The following is a 22,635-nucleotide window of genomic DNA, read 5'->3' as shown; positions in this document are numbered from 1 at the left end:
TATCTATTTTATATATAGTAGTGTGTGTATGTTAATCCCAAACTCCTAATTTATCCCTCCCCCGCTTTCCCCTTTGATAACCATAACTTTGTTTTCTGTGTCTGTTTCTGTTTTGTATATAAGTTCATTTGTATCATTTTTTTTTCGATTCCACAGATAAGGCATATCATATGATATTTGTTTTTCTCTGTCTGGCTTACTTCACTTAGTATGATAATCTGTAGGTCCATCCATGTTGCTGTAAATTCAGCCTAATCTCTTACTACTGCAGGAACTCTAGCAGTGAACTCTAGCAGTGCTGAACTGCTTGGTAAAAATAATTCATTCTTATCAAGTGCTTAAAGACACTCTGCTAAGTGCTCACATGTGTGCATAATGTAAATATATTATGCTGATCCTGTTATTACCACTATATTATGGATTTATTTATTCATTAATTCATTCAAGCATTCATTAATTCAAAATACTATTTGGATGCCTGTTATTAAGAAGCTTTATTCAAGATGCTAAGGGTGCCACTGTCAATAAAATGGAAAAAAAAATCCCTAGCCTCACAAACTTATATTCTAGTGAAAGAAAGCAGATAATAATAAATTAAAACATTATATATTAAACAACAGGAAGTGCTATAGAGAAAAATGGGACAGGGAGGAAGGTGCTTCAGGGACAAGTTGCAAATTTTTAAAATTATGTGAAATAAATTTCTACTTATGGGAAGGTTGCATAAACTCTGCATCCAGAATCCACAAATGTTATTCTGAAATAATTTCAATTGTGTAAAGAAGTTGCAGGAAAAATACAAAAAGTCATGTATCCCCTTAATCCAGAATTCCCTGTTGTTCATTTGTCAGCATTTACTCAGTCTTTCCCTTCTCCCTCTCTCTCTTTCTCTCTCTGCAGTTCCATATTTCACACACACGTGATACCATAACATTCTTCTTGCCGGATTATACTACTGATAACCTTTAAATAATATACATTTATTACTTCAACAAATTAGTATTCTTAAGAGTTTTTATTAGGATAATATTAATCTTATCTTAGCAAGAACTTGGCTATGCTTTTACCTTATACATCAACATAAAAGTTCAATTATTGTTCAAATTATTGAGCACTGCACTCTGCTCTTACAAATTAGATGCTAATTAATGCTCCTTCACTTGCTCATTTATTTGGAATCTTCATTTTTTTCCTGTCAGGGCCAATGAAAGTATGTAACTTCCATTAATTGTTTTTACTAACTCACTAAATAGATTCTAGAACAAAATAGTAATTTTGAAAATTATAGCTATCCAACACCACATTTGAAAAAGTTGCAGTATTCTAAAGGATATTGTTAACTAGACAGTAATGAAAAATTGCAAGGAGAATGCTTCACAGCAAGATTTGTTATAATTTTAATGAATTTCTGAAATAAGATAAACAGATTTTCTAAAGGACATACCTAACCTTGAAACTCCATGAAATTACAACCAGTGAAATGGTGGAAAGGAATATATCATTAAGCATGTTTTCATATGAGGAGTATTAGAGGATATCTAAAATGTTTGAGCGTATTTAGAGTAATTAAAATTTGAATGTACAATACTTGTATTTCATAGTTTTAACAACTCGAACGTTGTTTTATTTCCATTTTAAACATGAGACGGCTGAGCCCTGTGGCTATTCAATAATTTATGCTCCTCTAATGGGAGTATTCCAGGCAGAGAGACACATGTGAAAATGTGAGGCCAAAGGAACATGGGGTGTGGGTAACAAACCCCTGCCTGGTGTGTAAGGATGGGGGGAAAATGGTCTGAGCTGAAGCCCATGGGGTAGGAAGGATGGCACATGCAGGGTTTTCTAGGAAATGTTAAGGATCTGGGGCTTCAGCCATTGTGTTTTGAAAAATCACGCTTGCCACATTGAAGAATGGCTTGGATGGGATGAGTGCGTGACAAAATGCAAGGCAACTGCAAAAGTCCTGGGGAGATAGATGATGATGATGATGATGATGGTGGTGGTGGTGGTGATGTTGATGGTGATGATGATGATGGTGATGATGATAGTGGTAATAATGATGATGGTGATGATGATAACAATGATGATGACAGCGATGATGGTGATGATGATAGCATGGTCCCCGGAAAGGGGGAGCTCGTTTGGGAGCAATTTAATAGGAAAGAGTGATAGGGATCACACATTGATTGCCAGGAAGGTTGATGATGAGGAAAAGAAGGATGTCAGGATGATCGCCTGGGTTTTCAGAACTGCTCAACTGTGTGGAAGATGGCAGAGGGCACTGGAGAAAGAGAAATGGGAAGATAATTTTCTAAATTTGTTCTAGGATGTGAAGCGTTGAACTGAGACAGATACAAAAGGTATTTGAATGTACAGATGAGTTCACAAGAGATGTTTGGACTGAGGATGTAAGTGTGAAAGCAAAAGTAAGGAACCTTTAAAAAATTTAGTGTTTCTCAAGGAGTTCTTCAGACTACTCAGAAACCCTTGCATATTTAGCTCATAACTCAGTGGTTTTCAAGCTTTAATATGCATTGGAGTCACCTAGATACAGTGTAGTAAGGAAGATGGAAGCTCTGAATTTCCACTACTTTAGTTTGAATCAGCTTGGACACTTTCTAGAATAAACTTGAGCAACTTAGCCATTGTGCTTCAGTTTTGTTTTGTTTTTTTCTCTGTAAAAATGGAGTTAATGCTTACCTTATTGGGTTTCTTGAAGATTACATAAGAAAATAATAAGTTGGTTTATATAACGTCCTTAGAACACTTAGTAGCAATTAGCAAATGGTCACAAAAGGCTAAGTTAGCCATTATTATGGTCCAGATAATTTATTAAAATGCAGATTCATGGACCCTTAACTCAGGATTTTGATGTAAATGTCAAGTTACTGGGTAGTGTGGATATTTCAGTGTGGATTTGGTTGTGCTTCGAGTTGGAGATAGAGGTTGAATTGGAATTCAGTGGTTCTGGCCAGGATAATTCTGAGCCCTAACACACTTATGAAATTACAGTGTCTTTGTTCACTGGCCAGGATCTGTATTTTTAAATAAACAGACAAAGTCTCAGTGATGCTGGTCTATAAGGCATGCTTGAGAGGGATTATATTAGATACGGTCTTGTGGTTCTCATTATGTCAGGGCTGGATGTCTGCCACAATGTTCAGTCCCCCTTTTACAGCAGACATTGTTTTGCTGGGAAACAACTGGTCAGCCAGTGAGCACATTGCATGCCAGGTATGAATATATGACTAGTACTGACCAATAGATCGTAATGGAAACGATGTTGTCATGGCTGGCCCAAGGCTTCTAAGAAGCAGTCTAGTCCTTACCCTTTGGCTCACCTATGCAGAACAGCAAGCCCTAGGTGATGCTAGAGCCCTAAGATGAAAGGAATCTAGGGCATTGAATTGATGACAGGTTGGTTTGTTGTTACATGAATAAGAAAAAAAGATTACACAAATGAGAAAAAAGTTTCTAATATGTTATGTTAGGGAAATGTTGGTAATTACTTCTTATAGTAGTTGGTGTTACCCTAGTAACTGCTCTTGAACGTGAGATTTTTCCTCGAAGACAGTATTTATCAAAAGCTCCTTGGTGAACAGTATCGCTCCTTCACAATCAATATGTTAGACTCTTAAGATAAAAAGAGTAAAAATATCTCTTATTTGGTTCTTGGAACTCTATGTCTGAACGATCTCAGTGTTTCAGTTGTCACTGGTTGCTTGTATTTTTTTTTGTTGAATTAGAATATAGTTATTAGAAAAAAAGTGTGCATTCAGAGGAAACTTTTACATTTTTCTTAATAGAATTTGAATATAAATTACTAACAATTGGTAGCCTTCTGTTTAGTATCACCACTCTTCTCTGTGAGCTTGGGAAACATTCCAGTGGTTTTGTTTTCTGCCTAAAAGTAGGAGATGGATCTGCATCTCTTCAGACATCCAACTACTTGTTTTTATATAAAAACAATGTTGTGTGTATGTGGATCATTACTTAAAGTAATAAAAAAATTGCCAAGCAATGTAAAAATCAATACTCGTGAATTATTATTCTTTTAAGATTGTTGGCTAAATTTACATATAGATTAAACTTAGAATTTATGAAATGTGATTTTCTTTCAATCTGATGGTGTAATGCCACTGCTGTTTTATGGACAAGGTTCCTGCACAGAATGCTCTATGTTTTTCCATGGGACTGAGGACATGGAAGACGGCATCACTGGCAGACACCATGGCATTAAATTGCAAATTGAATTTGAGATGGCAGAAAAAGGACGTGTTGGAGAGTGACTGAGAGTTGGAAATTAGAACTATTGTACATGGAGCTAACACATGTTCCTGGGAAACATAATGAAGCGTCTTCCTCTCGAAAAGAGGTTTACAGGGAGCAGGTTTCATTATTGAGTCCGTATGTCTGCTGTCAGCTTGTGATCAGCACCAACACAATTTGTTCTATGGAGAAGATGTCAGTCTGCTTTCCTGGAGGCTTATTACACACACACACACACACACACACACACACACACACACACACACACACACACACACACTGTTGGGCTGGGTCCTCTCTCCCACATAGCCTGATTGTGGATAGAAACGGAATCAGACCCTCATGTTTCACCTTGATTTTTAGTGCTTCACACACTAATGACTTTTACTTGCAACTTTGGTGACAGAATCTAACTTCTTTGGCAGACCCTACAACATTAAATTGCAAATTGATTTTGAGACGCAGCAAAAAGATGTGGCAGAGTGACTGGGGACTTGAAATTAGAATGACATGGAGTTAATACATGTGACCTGAGAAACTCATAGTGATCCTTCCTGCTCTCTAATGTGGATTTATGAACAGCAGGTTTAATTATGGTTTTGATTTGATATCAACCTTTGATCAACACGGACTCAGCTTGTTCTCTGCATGGAGAAGTCGCTAATCTCCCTTCCCGATAGTCTATTACACACACACACACACACACACACACACACACACACACACACATCTTTCACACATAGCCTGTGGTAAAAGGGAAACCAAATCTTCATGTTTTCACCTTGATTCTTTCATGCTTTATATCCCAGTGGCTTTCTCATTGTGACTTTGGTGACAAAACCTAACTTTCTGCTTCTTTATTATATTTTTTCCCAGTGCTGTGTGATTTAACAGTCAGTTTCTGAATGATCATTTTTTTTCTTGAAACAGCCAGTGTCGTAGAACCCACACATTTTGCACTCTTCCTTCTTCTCCCACTCCTCTCTGACGTGGGCTTTGTTCATTTTTCTTTCCAAATAATAGTTTCCTCAACTGTTAAAAGGGCATCTGTAATAAATTGGAAAATGGATCTTCTTGAATCGTTGGGATGATGAAATAATATCATTATGTCTCTTTTTCTAAGTCTGTGTCTGTTACTTTTACCATTGTCACTTAATTGCTGAGAGAAGCAGGGATGGATGGGGGGACTTTTCTACCAGCCACCAGCTTAACCTCCCCAAATGGACAGTGGGAATAGGAGTGGGGCCTGTGGGAGAAAAGAACAGGAATTGACCAGCAAGTCATACACAGAATATTAACAAATCAATCAGCGAGTTTTGATTACTATGTGATTTCTCAAAATGCAGGTCCCAGCCTAGCAGTCTCACCTTGTTAAATACTGAGATTCTTAGACCTGACTCCAGACTCATAGCAAAAGAAGGTCTGGAACTGGGGCCTGGGAAGCTGCTTTAAAAACAAGATTCCCAGGTGATCCTGGCAGTCATGTAAGTATGAGGACCACTGACCTAGTTTATACCTACTGCAGTGGTAGTTTTAAATGGGAACAAATAAATCAAATTCTCAAAATAAATGTATTTTTCATTATATTAATGAAAATCCCTTTCCTCTTCTGCTAACCACATCCATATCCAGAGCACTCTTTCGCTGGAACTAAACAGAAGCAGCTCTCACTCCTCCCTCAGAGCCATGACAGTGGTAAAACAGCTCTGCAAGGTATAGAAGGAAGTATGCTTTAAACCATTGCAAATTCCTCTTGTAAGTAGAAAGGCATAAGTTATGAATAAATAAATTACAGAATCAACAACATCTCACTAAGCTCTAAAAGGAGCCTTGGGCCTCTATTCATTGGATCCAAGAGTAGCTATGAAATTGGCAAAGTAAGTCACAGTCCTTGCAACCTGCCTCAGAATTATTGCCAGCTCTACAAAGTAGTTACGAAACCAAACCCTTTCCTTGTGGGAGAGTATTCTGTCTTATCAGTTCCAAGCCAAAAGCTACAGTTAAAACACCTTATTTATTATCCCCAATTTTATATGTGTTTTAACACCTGCATGATGTGATTCTCTTTCATTCCAGGGTTCATGTTCATCAGTGCTGTATTACTGATTTTTGTTTTTCACTAAATTAGAAACAAGCATCACTATAGTCTATACATTTATTTTCTATCCCCAGAGTAAAGAGTAAAGTTTTTTGGGAGGTGAGGTGCAAAAGATACCTTCAAATTTCTTGATTTTTCTGATGATTCTAGGCCTCTAGATAGACTGTAAGGAAACCAGAGATTAACTTGTGTGGCTAATATACTCAGGTACCTAAGTCATGTTGCCCATTCACTCTACATGCATAACATCTATTCTATGTGGGTTTTTTTTTTTCCTGCGGTACGCGGGCCTCTCACTGTTGTGGCCTCTCCCATTGTGGAGCACAGGCTCCGGACGCGCAGACTCAGCCGCCATGGCTCACGAGCCTAGCCGCTCCGCGGCATGTGGGATCCTCCTGGACCGGGGCACGAACCCATGTCCCCTGCATCGGCAGGCGGACTCTCAACCACTGCGCCACCAGGGAAGCCCTATTCTATGTTTTGGTGCACATATGTTTTTACATACATAGCACACGCAAACATACACACTCACTCACTCCAGAAGTTGTGGAAACTGGTAGATAATTGTGATGAAACAAAATTTATGACTGGACTGTCTGATACTTGGTTCTATGAAATAAAAGTCTAAATTCTAATAGCGCTCAGCATCAGCCTGAGTCTTATTATTTCATTATCTTTTACTGAGAGTCAGTCAGAAGTCTAAGATTTGTATTGTTGGTTTTGTTTTGTTTTGTTTTGCTTCCTTTTGTTTGTCTAAAACAGGGAAGACACACTCACGATAATGGAAATAAAAGATGGATAGTTTTGCTTTGTTTTGTCTTCTTATATTTAGGCCCCTCTACCTTTTTCTTGATGCCTATCTCCCTTTCTGAATTCTATGAGCTAATACTGATTGGACATTTAATTTATTCTAGTATATTCCCTAGACTATGTAGCTTTATGCACATTGTATTTCATCCACATGGCTACCCAGAAGCGGTACCTGAATTTAGAAAAGGAAATGATTTACTCAAGGTGATAAAGCTAGTAAATGAAAGCATTCATTCATTAATTCCACCAATATTTATGGCTCACTTACTATGTGCTACTGACCTTGGTCCAGAGATGCAGCAGTGAAATAAAGGGCACAGACTCTGCCTCATAGAACTTTCATTCTAAGCAGGAGAAGCACACACACAAATGCATATATATGGACTATAAATACTGTGGAGAAAAAATAAAACAACATAAAAATTACAAGCTGGTAAGGGTGGCCTGTTAGTTTATGAGACTGTGACAGTAACATTTGAATTAAGGGAACTGAAGGGTATGAAGGAGTGAATTGTGGGTTTGGAAGATTTGAAAATCTTAATGTGGCCAGTAAGTAGGTAGGATTACTTCCTTGCCCTTCCCCGTAATCTCATTTTTTCCTCTATTCTATCCCTTATTCTAGGTATTCCATAATTTCTCTTTGTTTCCAAATGCATTATGCACTCTCTTAATTTAGAATTTTTACCTGTGCCATTCCTTTCTTTCCTACTAGAATTCTGGATGCCCAAGTTCTGTCTGGCTATTTTGTGCTTCTCTGTCACAGGATATATGTCCTGGTAACACAATATTCAACAGTTGTCACTTATCTGCTCTCTTTTTCCTGTTAGAGAGTAGGACCCATGAAGGAAATAGATTTGTACCCAAAGGAATGGAAAGCAGGGTTTCAAACAGATGCTTGTACACCAGCAATCATAGTAGCATTATTCACGAGAGCCCAAAGGTGAAAACAACTTGTGCCCCTCCTCTTCCTTTTTTTTTGATAACGTGAACAAGAAACTTGAAGCTTAGGGCCTCCTATGGGCAGCAACACTTAGCTGTAGTGTTGTGGTTTTACTTTTTGAGTTTTAAAAGTGATACTGGCTTCTCATAGGTGGTTCTACTAAAATGTTTACGTAAAAAGTATTTTAAATGATCTGATTTAAAGAAAATATTAATAACAATAATAATACAGATAGATCAAGGATATTGCAAACACCAGGAAGGTGTTCTAAGAATGACTGAGGTGAATGAAAAGTCACCCCTAACTCTGGGGCCTCTGAACATCCCTGAGCTTGGGTCTGCCTGTCTCTTTGTCTGCAGCGGTGTGGTTGCTATCTGCATCTCCCTCTCTGTGTCCATGTCTGCCCTCGACTGTGTGCTGTGCCTGCCTCTCTCTCTTTCTTTCCCCTACTTTCTGTTTGTGGCCCCATCTTGCAACTCCACACCTTGGTGCATCTCAGACTCTGTTCGCATAACTGTTACCCCCATGATGCCTGGGGATAGGAAAAAATGTTGCTTTTTTCCTGTTCCAGATAGATCCCCAATGAAAAGTTCATAGCTGCTTGCTTTATTTACCACCTCCAACTTTTCCCTGAAAACTTCTGAACTTTCTTCCTTCCTTCTTTAATTTGCAATGTGGATTCAGAGTGAGTGGATTCTGAAAGAGGTTATGAAAATACGAAGGGGTGACAACTCTGTATCACAAAGGAAGTGCATTTACTGATTTTATCTCCCCCACTCCTCCCAACACACGCACACACACACACACACAGAGTCCCTCTTATGTTTTGGAATTTAGACCAAACCACAGTTATAGATACCACACCAGGGCGGATGAACTGTTGTAATTGGCTGGATGATTAACTGAGTCCTCCACTGCCAAAGAGCGTCAGGCCACTTCAGTTGAGGTGGGGACCTTGGGAATGGGACATGAGGGTTTTGTGTGTGTACCATTTTGGAATGAAAAGACATTAATAATTTTTCCTTCTTTTTTAACCTTTGGAATCGTATTTCCAGAACAACTCCCCAACTCCCTTCCTTCCCTGTATTCAGCAACAGGGTGACAAAATGGATTGCAGGGGAATGAGAGGACTTTGGCTTATCTAAACTCTGTTTCTACTTCCATGTCACTTTTCATCCAAAGTCATCATGATAAAATTATTTTTAAAAGTATAAACTGCACAGAGGTTTACAAACCCAGGGCAGAAATGCACAGAGGCAAGATGGGCGTCAGACACGGGGCACAAAAGGTCTAACCTCTGACTTTTCCCCCCAAAGACTCACTTTCATAGAGACAGAAACTAATGCACAGATGCATTCTGAATTAATCTCCAAGGAGAAGCTTTTCAAGCCTCACTGCAGACAGCTCGATGCAACAGGCTTTACACTTCACAGAAATCAAGACAGTCAGAAAAGCTCTGAATGGAATAAATGCCCCCCTCTTCTCCAGCAAGAATGTTGTGATGAATGATAGGAGAGTGGTCCAGGCTGCCAAATCCGCCCTGTGTTCAAGTTATCTTCTGGTCTGCATCCTTCTTAATCCTTTCCTTTGGCCCCGCTTTAGGGAGACGTATATTCCTTGGCTCTGCTGTTCCCTAAATCTTGGCCTTGCCACACTACACCTGACGTATGGTCCACTAATTCCGGTATTGTCTTTCTGTCAGAGATGATAAATGGAATGGCATATCTGTCACCCTTAAAGTGTTAGGGCTATGTCCCACTGATGTCTAATATCTTGTAATCTTGTGGCTCAGTGGTCCACTTATGCATTATTTAAAACAATCTTAAAACAGTCTTCAATCACTTTGTATTTTCAACCTGTTTAAATCCTAGGTCAGTGTCTCTGTGGGTAAAGATGGCTTTCTTTTCCCGTTACTTGCCGTATAATCGTTTAGCTCTCGTGAATGGTCCTTGGAACATCCCCTTTATCAGGTGAGGGGCAGATGGGAAGAATACTGACCTCCGAGTCAGGAACCTAAGTTTTGTCCTCATCACCAGGTCCCTGAGTAATCTTGAGTAATCTTGGAGGATTTCCTCACTATTTTTGAATCTCAATTTTTTTTACTTGACAAATGGAGCAACAAACTTTGACCTCCCTATATTATTATTATTATTATTATTATGTCCCAGGTAGAAAATAAGTGTGAAAATTTATATTATTATTTAATTAACTTAGTTCACATTCTATACAAAATCATGTTTTATTTTATAGCCATATTTTATAGTATCTTTAATAATTACATTTATCAAAGTAATACATGGCATAGTTAAAAGAAACTATTGATTTATTATGAAAAGCAACAATTTCTCACCCCACTGCTTCTTGCCTATACCCCCCACTCCCTGGAAAGATTTATTTGAATAATTTCTGGCTTTTAATTTTAATAATTTCTGTTTTTAAGTGTTTTGGTTGTTAATTCATGGGTCTTCAGCAATATTCTTAAAACTCTGTGTGTTAAATTTAGACATATTTGTCTTTATTTTTTTATAGTTTTCCAACTCATCTTCACAGAGCCCTTCTAATTATTTTTCTATTCCAAACTTATGCCCAAAAGAGAAACCAAGTGAAAGACAAAGATAATCTTTCCTGTTCCTTTCCTACATCCCGAGATCTATAGCATTTTTGTCCCTGGCTCTAGAGAGCCCTCACCCGAGAACAAAGGTCAACCTGGAGGAATCATAAATGGGTATCAAAGGAAATGTGTGTGGTCCGTGTATGACAGGTGTTAGTGGATTATTTATTTATTCAATGGTCATACATGGAAGATCATTAAGAATCCCCTTCATAGTCATGAATTTGCCAAGAACACAGAAAGTAGCTTGGTGTCCTACTCAGGCAAAATTTAGGTCCTTCAGCTGCAGTGAGAGTTGCTTTGACAGTAACATGTCTTTTCGTTTTTGCCAGCCTCTGCCTGTAGTTTTAATAGCAACACAATGGGACCTGGATTATTGCACCTGTCAAAATGAATGAGATGAAGCATGAATTCCATTGCTTTATCCTGCTGCATTTTGGGTTGGTTTTCTAAAGTAATTATTCACAAGATGTAGCACTTTGCTTTGCTTCTCCACGGCAGTGGATGAAGACTCCCTGTAAATCAATATCCTGTTCTTATCTAGAATTACATACGAAGAGAGCCCTGAAGATAATAGGAGTTGTTTGGGAGACAGAGATTTCTTAAAAGGAAAAGTGAAAAGAACTGCTTAGCTTATAGCGGAAAAGTTTCGGGAGAAACAATGCCAAGGAATATAAATGAAGGACAATATGCAGAAAGCCATTAGGATATCTCTGTTCGCTGATGAGTAATAGCTACAAAAAATAATGTTGATAAAAGTAAAGCAGTTTTTTTGGCACAACATTTAATCTGTAAGAATCCTGTTCCATTTAGCTAGTTAAAAAAAGATATTGTACCAGAGTAAATAATAATAGTAGTGATAGGTAAGAAGAGAATGGAAATTGAAAGGTAAATTCGTTGGTTCAAAATGTTCATCACTGCACTCAACTCAAAAGGATTCATCTGACACAAACCTTCTTCAATACACATTGTTTGCCAGTCCAGCTAGGTAACCTTTTAATGCGTGGCAGGGCTACCTTCATGATAGAATTACCGTGCATGTTTTGGACTCTTGTGGCCTGCAAAAGTCTGTGATAAAAGATGTATCCTTCTGCTTTTACTCTTGAGGGGAACATAATTGATTGTTTTTTCTTAGCAGCCCTCCTTTTCCCCCCTGCCCTGCCAGACTCTTTGCTGCCCTTCTTCCCACCTGCCCCCCCACTGTCAGACTCTTTGCTGACTAAGAGGTAGTAAGGATAACGTTTGTTTCCTTTTGGATTAAAGCCTAAAAGTTTGCTGCCAAGACTGAAATGTTTGTGCAAAAGTTTCTGTGAAGCTTAAGAGGGGTGTGTGTATATGTTAAGATGAGAAGATGTTGCATTGTGTGCGTCGTATGTGTGCATTCCCTGTGGCACCTGAAAATTCACAAGCTTAGAAGCCCATGAGTACACCCCCAATCAGTGCTAATGTCTGCAATCAGTGTGGTAGACAGACCTTAAGGTGGCTCCGTGTACCTCGTAGCTCAGCATTTACACCTTGTATGGTCCCCTTCCCTTGATTGTAGGAGGACCTGCTTCTTACCCATTGACCATAGGAAAAGTGGTGAGAGTTTACTTCTGTCATTCTGTTACATTATATAGGACTCCTCTTGCTAGCTGATTCACTCTTGCTCTCCTGCTGGCCAAAGGAAGCAAGCTGCCTTGTTGTGAACTGCCTTTAAAGAGGGCCACATGGGAGGGAACTGTGGGCAGCCTTTAGGAGCTGAGGGTGCCCTCCAGCTGATAGTCAGTAAGAAACTAAAGCTCTCAGCCCTACAACCACGTGGAAATGAAATATATCAACAACCCGAGTGATCATGGAAATGATTTCTTCTCCAGTCAAGAATTCAGATGAGAACACAGCCTGGCCAACTCCTTGATGCAGTCAGATAAGACCCTAAAGCAGAGATGCTAGCAAAGTGGGTCTGAATTCTTAGCCCATCAAATTTATGAGACAATAAAGCTATGTTTTCTTAAGCAACTAAGTTTTCACTAATACATTATACAGCAACAGATAACTATTACCACAGACATCAAATTATAAATAGGATGTTACAATTTATATAGTTTGTATAAAAGGGTGGTTTGCAGTCAAATCTTCCTGGTTTTGAATATTAGTAACAGCCTTTACTAGCTGTGTATGTTTTTCAGAAACTTATTTGATATCTCCAAGCTTAGCTCAGATCTCCTAAACTTAAAAACATAAGAAAAAGAAGAAGAAAAAAGGCATACTGTGATATTGTGATTTATAATAAGAAATACATATTTGTTCTTTGTCCTCATTTCTGGCACATAGTTCCTAAAATCCTTGTCATTTCCTAAGTGATGTGAACCATAAAGGGGTCTTTTTTTTAATGTTAATCAGGTGACTTTGGACCACACCTGAGGATGGGGGCTGGTTGCAAGGAGAACCAACCATGTGATTCAGGGGTTGGAATTTTTAGTCCCACCCCCACCTTCCACCTTTGGGGAGGGTAGAGGGGCTGGAAACTGAATCAGTCACCAGTGGCCAATGATTTAATCAATTGAGTCTATGTAATGAAGCCTCCATAAAAATACAAAAGGATGGAGAGCTTCCCAGTTGGTGAACAAGTGGCAATCTGGGGAGAGTGGCAGCTTGGAGAGGAAGCTCTGTGCCCTTCTACCATACCTTGCGCTGGGTATCTCTTCCATTTGGCTGTTCCTGAGTTGTATCATTTTATAATAAACTAGTTATCTACCAAGTAAAATATTTCTCTGAGTTCTATGAGCTGCTCTAGCAAATTAATTGAACCTGAAGAGGGGGGGATTGTCAGAGCCTCCAATATACAGGTGACAACGTGGACTTTCAACTGGCCTTTGAAGTGGTGGGGCACGGGGGTGGGGAAGAGTCTTCTAGGACTGAGCTCTTACCCTGTGGGATCTTTTGTTATCTCAAGGTAGAGTGTCACAATGTAGATGAATCACAGGACACCCAGCTGGTGCCCAAGATTTGAATGGTATGTAAGGAAAACCACACACATACATTGGAATTGGGTGCTCAGAACCTGTATATAGCTATAGTTAGTCAACTCACACTATAAACTAAAAAATGAGCTAATTAATATAGTAAGCTCTTAAGGAATGTTGCCTACTTCTTATCTTTTGGATAATCTCTGGTTTATGGCTAACCTCACTTCCCACAGTATTTTACTAATACCTTTATATTCAGCCTCATAACTGGACTGAGATCAAGAACTAGAAAATCCTTTTCTTGTTTACCTTAAAATCGCTAGCAAAAGCATAGCCACCTTGGTTAACAAATAGCTTTAATAAATAATTCATGAATCTACATTAGGGGTTCTGAGTATATCAACATGGCGTTTGTTGAACTTGACAAAATGATAATTTATGTTTGTGTTTACTCTTTCAATCCCGAGGCTAACTGATGTGCCAAGAATTTAAATTAAAATGGATAAAAATATTAAATTAAAAGTTGAGTTTTACAAATATAGTTTATTGCATTGCTGACCACTAGGAGACTCATTGATGGTCACTGACTGACCATCAGTGTTGTCTGATGAATAGAACATGGTGTTTATCTCAGAAAAGATCTATATTTAAAGATCTAGGAGAGATCTAAAATATAATAAGTATTGACCAGGATGTCTTTTCTAAATCACTTTTTACCTGAATCTTGAAGTTTAGGGTATATGATAGATCACAAAATATGGCCACAGATTCTTCCCATCCCAGTGTGCACCCAGGTCTTCAGTGTGACATTGTCAGTCCTTTCATTAAGGCATAGAGTCTATTTACTCAACCTTGAAACAATACCGGCCTTATGACTTATGTTGACCGACAGACTTACCGTGACGTGACTTTAGGAGACTTCCAAAGCCAAGTCTTAAAAGGACTTGCAGTGTCCACCTTTATACTCTCGGACACTTCCCTGAGACCAGCACACAAAGAAGCTGGGATAGCTTCATGGAGGATGTGAGACCACGTGGATAACTGAGCTTCCCAGCTAACTGCCTGCAACAATTCAGCCACATAAGTCAGACCTGGAAAAACCAACTTTGAAATCACCCAGTCAACCCACATAATCATAAATGATGTTGATAAATCATTTTTTATTATTTATGTAAATAACAATAAATCATTGTAATTTAAACCATTGACTTTCAAGGTGATTTGTTACATAGCAAAAACTAACTTTGACCCCTCCTCCCTAAATTTGCACACACATGTAAAACACTCAGATTCATCGCTAGTTACTCAGTGACTCTGACAGATATGTTTTCTATCCTATAAACATATTTAAGTCAAGGAAAAATAAAACAAGCAAACAAAAAAGGAGTAAGAACCAAAAACACATTTTCTGAGGCTATTTTTTTTGTTTGTAAAATAAATGTCAGTGTTGACGTTTAAGTGATGAAAATTGTAGAGCCTGAAATACAGTAAGGGTTTACCTGGTTTCATTTGCATCTGTCAATACTTAACGTTTCCTAGTTTCCTGCTTTAATCCTGCTATCACGCCATTATAAACATCTTCAGTTCCCAGTGTCTGCATTCTTTCTCCTTGTTGTTTTTGTTTTTGCTTTTAACTTAAAACTGTTCCCAGGAAGGGATCAGAATGTTACTCAAACTCTAGTCTGAATGTCAATCATTGCCAAAGACTTGTTACTCATTTAGTCTTTTCTGCATCCCTTCCTTTGGGGTACTATGCCTTTCAGACACAATGTGATAAAGCAGGGGGGCAGCTCATCAAAGGGCCTTGCCTCCCAATCAGGGCCATTAGAGTCTTCTTTTATGAGATAGGCTTAGATTCTGGGAAGGGTAGGAGCTCTGTTCTTCTGAGATTGCAAGCAGCCTGCGAACCTGGAAGGTTTATTGTCTTTCCCACCAAGAGAAGAGGAACTGCCAGAGAATGAAAGTGTCCCAGAGAAAAGCAGGAGAGAGCGAGAGAGAAAGATAATGTATTGAAATGTATTTCTACATTTCTTAACATAATTTGAACCCCTAGATCCAGCTATTTCTGATTTTTTTAAGTTTTCAGTAACATAGTCAAATGATATTTTTTTCCTTTCAACAAGCTTGAAATTATGTTTCCATCACTCCAAGTAAGAAACCTTGTGGTTAATATACTGACATAGACTTTTCAGGTGGATTTGCCTTACATTTAAACCCTTGTCTATTATAATTGATGCAAATGCTATTTTAAATTAAAAGTCATTTCAAATATGAAACTAATAAGGATATGTATTTGGGGGTGCATCAAGGATTTTCACGGGATTCCTAAAATTACATCTGTAGAGGTATTAGCTCAGTCCCTTATTTTGCTGTTATTTAATCTATGATTGCTAAGTACAAGATAAAACGGTTTGAATAGAGTGAGAAGGCTTACTTTCCCTCAAGTCAGAGGGAATTCCTCTGCCTGACTACCTTGAGTTGGGACACTGTTTGTTTTCCTGTCTTCAGACTGGAACTACACCATCAACTCTCCAGCTTGCTGTCTGCAGATCTTGGGAATTGTCAGCCTCCATAACCATATAAATTAGTTCCTTATAATAAATCTCTGTCTTCTGTGTCTGTCTGTCTCATATATATACATAAAATATAACAATATATATAACATAATATAATATAGATTATATACACACATACACACACACACACACATATACATACACATAAAATATTGATGCTCTGCATGTGGGCATACTCCCCCACCTGCAGTAGACCTTTTACCACTTCTGGATGTGGGCCAGGGGTATCATGGATCCATAAAACAAGCTTCATCTCAACATATTCAACTTAAAAAGAGGCTCAGAGTGTTGGTCTCTCCTCCACGTGAACATTTCTGTGACCTCCAACAGGAATTGAGACATTTAATGGCAGAGCTTCAGGGAAAAGTTCCCCTGTTTTTATTGCTGAGGTCCTTGGAAATGTCCGGGTTCTGATGCTTCCCCAAAATTTATTATCCAATTATTTATTAGATTCAAATGCCCTTCCCTATTTGCTTAGGATGGTTTCTTTTGTGACCAAAGGAATTTACTGTGTATTCTTCAGTCCTCACAGCTTTTGAGCAGCTGCTGGAGATTTGAATCCAGATCTAACTGACTCCAAGATCTGGAACTATTTTTTTTTACATCCCAAACATTATTAATGATACATAATTCCTCAGCAAAAACTAATACTCTGTAGATACTTGGTTTGAAGAGTAGTGCTGACACTTTGCTTATTTATTCTTTATTAATTTTGTTGATTTAAATCAGTATATTCAATTCATTTTTAAATTTAATTTTAAATGGAAAGGAAAGACATCATACTCGCTTAAGAACTTTTTGTTCTCACTTTCTCCACTCTCTGATTACCAATAACCATATAACTAAGTTTAAAAGACTTTCTTGTGAGTTTGAAGACTGCAGGCTTTTCTTTCCTAAGGTTTTCTAGAAAATGTAAAATTATTCAAACAACACCAGTAGGCAAATGTTGTGGTCCCTCCCTTCCACATCGTTCAGAATGGAGCCAGTTCTCACATACGATTAGTTACACAGTGTGTGGGAATTTCACAAAAGTGACTGATAACACTGGGCTTTTTTCTTTTTCAAAGATCATTTTACTCTTGTAATTAAAGTCACTGATCCCAGCTCACCAGCACACATCTGCTGTTCATTGATAGCACCACAGGCGAGCCTAACTCTGCTGTGAAAGCAGCTGTGTAGCCACCTCCCAAAAGATGTTTATCCTGAAATGACATTCTGGAAGTACAGACCTAATAGTGTAGGTTTGCTGAAACCGGCAAGCTAATTTGCTCTTTCCCTGTTCTTGAATGGACTGTTCTGATGCCTTCATCTGTTCGTGTTTGAAGTATATTTATTTATTATATTTGAGAAAATATATATTAATGTGCTTAGTGAGCAGCTTGAGAATAAATGTGCTTATCAGCATTTTACCTGAAGCTAATGGGCATGTAATTCCTAATTGGAATAATTTATTTAGAAGGATGATTATGACAAGGTGCGTTGAGCTGCAGCTATCACATGACCTTTGATAGTGCCTCTTAGAGAAGTGATATCTTTTAATGTATGCATAAATGTTGCCCATTCAATGAGTAGCTCCTTGAATTATTGATCAGACACTTAAACTTAATGAAGTGTCAGTCCTGTTGCAGGAGCCAAATTAGAGTGGTAGGATAATTAACTAGCTGTGTGACCTTTAATAAGGCACTTGACCACACTGAGCCTCACTTTTTTCACTGTTAAATAAAATACCTGCCCCATCCTGCCTCTAGATTATTGTGACACTTAAATTAAGATAAGCTATATGAAAACATGTGATGATCAGCATGTATAATATGTGTTTGATATTATTCACGTATCTTTTATTTTAACATCAGAATTTGGTGAAATAGAGTGGGGTTCATTTTGTGATTTTGGAGAAAATTGATTATAGAGTTTGTAGTATGCATAACTACTATGTTATAGATATTTTATATCCACAGATATGCAGATATTTATAGATATTGGGTATTTTATGGACAAATTATCTCATTCCAGGTTATTCTCAGTAAATTACCACCCAAAGAGCAATATGTCTTCTGAAACTGTAAACCCTTTATAATTTGAGCCACATAAATGCCCAAAGTGTTTCTTGGAAAGAGCACCATTATTTTAAGGTGTTGGTCTTGAGTCCCGCACTGTTTTATCATATCAAGGGTAGAAACTATGGTATGCTTTCCTTCTGCATTTCAAGCAAAGAAATAGAACCATTTATATGGAAGCATAGCACATATTTTGATTATTTTATTGTCAAGGAAAAACAAAATTTAAAAACATCTTTAGTTTTGTTGACTGTATTTAAAACTACCAAAGTTGCAGTCATAGACTCATATCTGGTTTATATGGATACTAAGAACATTGATCATTTACTTCTAGGACACACACACATTAAAAAAAAAAATTAGGGGGAGCTTGTGGAGCCAAACAACATAGACAGCTCATTTAAAAGATGAACATGTTTGAACTGAGACATTCCATTTGAGTCAAGACTCTAAGAATAAAGCTGTGTCCAGAAATCTGAGAGTGCCTGGGTCTCCTTTCTAAAAGGATCTGTGAAGAAGTTCAGAACTAGAAAATGGGGTTTCATTAGAATGTAGGGGTGGGGGATATAACTGAAGAGCTTCAGTGCATGGGTCTTATGAGCAGAATAGAAAAGTCACAGAAGAGTGGCCTGGAACACTTTCAACAATGTGAGGAATCAGAAGCCATTCATCTCGGGGTCAAGGCAGCAGTGATGAGTGAGTCTGAGGAGAGCAGAAGTGCAAAGTACACCACTGAGACCACACCTATGATTAGTTTCACAGGGAAATAACCTTAATTAAGATGCACTGAATTAGGTGAGGGTGGTAGTAGGAAAGCTGGATTAGTTATTTATTTATTTTAAATTTTATTTTACTGAAGTACAGTTGATTAACAATGTTTTGTTAATTTCTGCTATACAGCAAAGTGATTCAGTTATATATGCATATATAATGATGTATATATATTCTTTTTCGTATTTTTTTCCATTATGGTTTATCACAAGATATTGAATATAGTTCCCTGTGCTATATACAGTAGGACCTTGTTGTTTATCCATTCTATATATAATAGTTTGCATCTGCTAATTCCAAACTCCCAATCCATTCCTCCCCCACACCACTTCCCCCTTGGCAACCACAAGGCTCTTCTCTATGTCTGGGAGTCTGTTTCTATTTCATAGATAAGTTTATTTGTGTCATATTTTAGATTCCATATATAAGTGATATCATATGGTATTTGTCTTTTTCTTTCTGACTTAATCACACTTAGTATGATAATCTCTAGTTGCATCCAAGTTGAGGTAAATGGCATTATGTGATTCTTTTTTTGTGGCTGAGTAGTATTCCATTGTATATATGTACTACATCTTCTTTATCCATTCAACTGTTGATGGACATTTAGGTTGTTTCCGTGTCTTGGCTATTGTGAATAGTGCTGCTATGAACCTAGGGGTGCATGTATCTTTTTAAATTAATTAATTAATTTTTGGCTGCGTTGGGTCTTTGTTGCTGCATGCAGGCTTTCTCCAGTTGCAGTGAGCAGTGCCTACTTTTTGTTGCAGTGCATGGGCTTCTCATTGCGGTGGCTTCTCTTGTGTGGAGCACAGGCTCTAGGAACGCGGGCTTCAGTAGTTGCAGTGCATGGGCTCAGTAGTTGTGACATGCGGGCTTCAGTAGTTGTGGCACGTAGGCTTCAGTAGTTGTGGCTTGTGGGCTCTAGAGAGCAGGCTCAGTAGTTGTGGTGCATGGGCTTAGTTGCTCCATGGCATGGGGGATCTTCCCGGACCAGGGCTCGAACCCGTGTCACCTGCATTGGCAGGCGGATTCTTAACCACTGAGCCACCAGGGAAGCCCCATATATCTTTTTGAATTATAGTTTTGTCCGGATATATGCCCAGGAGTGGAATTGCTGGATCATATGGTAATTCTATTTTTAGATTTCCCAGTAACTTAGGAAAGAAAGAACAAATCAGAAAAATTATTTGAGGAAATAGATAAAATATTCAAATTTTTTGAAAAATATCAAACTACATATCCAACATACATATTCAAATCCTTGGAGTCAAAAATGTCAAAATGATTAAATACAAAGATAATTTTATATAAGCACATCATAGTCTAACTGATGAAAATCAAAGATAAAGATAAAATCTTGAAAGCAGTAAGATAATAGATACGTTACAGAGAAGGAAGAACAATCGGAAAGCTAGTAGACTTCCCCTTAGGAAAAAGAATATAGAGGTGAGTTCTATCAAATATTTAAGGGAGAAATAAAACCCATCTTACACAAAACCTTTTAGAAAGTAGAGGAGAGAACACTTTGCAATTTGTTTTATGAGACCAGGACAGACTATTACCAAACCCTGACAAAAGTGGTTACAATAAAGAAAATAACAAATGTCTCTCATGAACATAGCTGCAAAAATATTAACAAAATATTAGCGAAATAAATCCAGCAACATATAAAAAGTGTATTATTAAGTAGGGTTTATTCTAGGAATACAAAAATCAATCAGTGCAACTCACCATATTAAGAGAATTAGAAAAACAACAACAACTATACGATCATCTCAATACAAGTATCAAAAAATAAAATGTATCTATGATTGGATAAGTTGATGGATAGAGAAGGAGATCTGTGATAAAGTTCATATATTGAAGGTAGAAATTATTTACTGGTTATATAAGTATTTAAATATTCTGTAACTTTAGAAATGTTTACGATATATTGTTGAGAGGGGTCATTGTAAGCATTTTAGAACACAATTTTTCTTTCTATTTGAGAATTACTTTCTAAGAATAAATTCCACGAAATGAGATTACTAGGTTAAAGGATCTGAATAGTAAATAAGATTTTTAAGGTGATAGAATTTTTGCTGTAACATGAGGCTCTAGTTCTTATACATGCCTAGTGAACTGAGCATGTCAACATGATTTCTTATTTTATGGTTGTAGAAACTGAACCTTCTAAGGGAGATTGACTGACTTGCCCAAGATCCAATGGACATTATGTATTGGGGCAGACCTTGAGGAAAATTCTTCTGGTCTCAGGATTTTTCTGTAAACTGGGATAGCACAGGGGGAGAGTATATGTTTTCCTTTTGTTTTAAAAAAATATTATTGATTACTTCCAGTTTTTATAGTACTTTTATGGTTAATTTCAAGATTTGGGGAATATGTCAAGAGAGGAGAGAGAAGAAATTCATTCACTGCCTTAGATATATAATCATTGAATTAAAATAAATATAAAATGGAATAGTAAAACTTTGCTTTTATTGAGCACTAAAATATTATGTGAAGTGATTTCTGAATTACATCATTGAATTCTAACTAGAATCATATGATGTTTTCACTATAAGATTTGAGAAGAAAGAAGCCCAAAGAAGTAGTACAATTTCCCAATACAAGACAGTTAGTAGGTTGCAGAAATAGGATTTAAAACAGGATAGTTGAGACACCAAACAAAGCATTTAACTTTACCCCATATTTAACGTCTCCCCACTACCATAAACTAGCACTAATAGATTAAGAATATTCCAGGATTATTAGTAATGCATTCTGAATTGTGGTTTAGCTTTCTCTTTGTTTTCTCAACTACATGTGAATAATAAACTTCAATGTTAGAACAATTATAATGTTTTCTCCTGTAATTCACCTAAGTCTATAAGATGGGTTAATGGCAAAATTTCTCATTTTTAAAAAGGAGTCTAGTACCCTGAGAGGTTAGATAACTTGCCCAAGATTGCTAAATATGTCCTCATTCATGCAGACAGTTGAGCTCTGCTTGTCCCATGATAAATGGGCTAAGGGCCCCATGCTTGTAGACAGGTAAGCAATAGACATAACTGCTCAGACTGTTTCAGGAGTGAATTACCATGGAACTTCACCATAACTGATAATAAGCAATCAGTATCTCCTTTAAGTAAAACTTTCGTCTCTCTTTTACTGATAGTGGAGTTTGTAACAGCACTGTCTGTGACATACCATCTATTACAGTATCAGTTATTCAGAGAGCAGGATTCTTATTTTTTTGTCATCTCTCTTCTGGTTCCAGTTGACTTCCATAATTGGTTTATTAACTTTGCGGATGCTGTAGGAAAATTTTAGGATGTAAGCCAATAAGGGATCACGTCAGCTAATGAAAGAAAGCTTTTGAACATTATATTTACTGTGAGAAAACAACTATATTATGTATGTTGAAGCAGGAAGCATGGATGTTGAGCCCAGAGTATCTTATATTTTAAGAACAAGTTGATCACTAAGATAGTAAAAGTACTGTTATCTTTTAGAAGACTGGGACTTATAAGTAGTGAATTTACTAACCAAGAATCAGATCTTCCTCTCAGC

The sequence above is a fragment of the Phocoena sinus genome, chromosome 16, assembly GCF_008692025.1.
Source record: "Phocoena sinus isolate mPhoSin1 chromosome 16, mPhoSin1.pri, whole genome shotgun sequence".
Classification (NCBI taxonomy): domain Eukaryota; kingdom Metazoa; phylum Chordata; class Mammalia; order Artiodactyla; family Phocoenidae; genus Phocoena; species Phocoena sinus.
The sequence above is the reverse complement of the archived record's forward strand: the minus strand, read 5'-3'. Positions refer to the sequence as shown.